This window comes from Solanum stenotomum, chromosome 2 (assembly GCF_019186545.1).
Source record: "Solanum stenotomum isolate F172 chromosome 2, ASM1918654v1, whole genome shotgun sequence".
Taxonomy (NCBI): Eukaryota; Viridiplantae; Streptophyta; class Magnoliopsida; order Solanales; family Solanaceae; genus Solanum; species Solanum stenotomum.
The window spans coordinates 34,674,096-34,675,229 of NC_064283.1; positions in this window are offsets into that span (position 1 = coordinate 34,674,096).

The following is a 1,134-nucleotide window of genomic DNA, read 5'->3' on the forward strand; positions in this document are numbered from 1 at the left end:
AACATACATTAGGAGTTTCTTGGGTTTGGCTGGATATTATAGAAGGTTCGTAGAGGGGTTCTCGTCTATTTCATACTGTAACGACCCTAAAAATGAACTAGTGAAACTAGAGCCTCACATATGAGTTTGGAGTTGAGAACTTGATGAAATGATGAGGAATGACCGTGACGTCCGGAAACTAGTCATTTGAACTAGTGAGTTGTAAGGGTAAACTTTAAATGGTCATATCTTTTAGCTCAAAATGAATTAGGTGGACCTTTACCTATCCAATTAAAGGTCTTTGAGTCCTCTTTCCAACGCCACCGAGTTTTCCCAATTCCGACCTTGGAGTTAAAAGTTATGCCCGAAATAGTGAAGCACTGTCCAAAAGGACGAGTTTAGACGGGAAGGGGCAAAATTTTTTAAGTTCAGACTTTATGGGTCCTTAGTCCTTTTTCAAAATTGACCCTATGCTATTTTATTCTTTTCCTAGAAATTATAAGACCTTTTTATGACTTAATTCCTTTCATTTAAGTCACTCCTCTTAGAATTTCCAAAATCATTCCCTCTTTCATATATTTCTCTCTAACTCAAGGAAGAAGAGGAGTTGGAGCTAGGATTGAAGATTTCGAGTGCTTCTTCTTCAATTTTCGTGGGTTTTCAACTTAGAGGTATGGGGATCCTTATCCTTGATTATTCTTTCTTTCAAGGAACCCAATCAAAAGGTTTTCAAGGTTTTTCAAATACACACAAAAACCTATTTCGATTCTAGCATGGGCTCTTGCATAAAAGGTTTTAAATGATCATTTATATGGTTATTAATGATTATTAATGGTTTTTAGAAAGAAATCCCCATGAACCCATGTCTTCTCAAATTCTCTAAATTTGGCCTAAAGTGGGTGTATTGATTTTGTGTAATTGATGGACGATTATTGTGTAGATTGTTGTGGACTGTTCATATATGTATTTATCTATGTGGAATTGTTAAGAATTGTTAGTGAATTGAAGGATGTGGGATGTTAGCCTTGAATGGACAAAATTGTGAATTGGTCTTCATGTTGATTATTGGCTTATGTTTAGGTTAAGCTTGTATAGTTGAATGTTGTTATTATAATTGTTATTGTATTGTTAATTGTTGGAATATGAGGATGATGA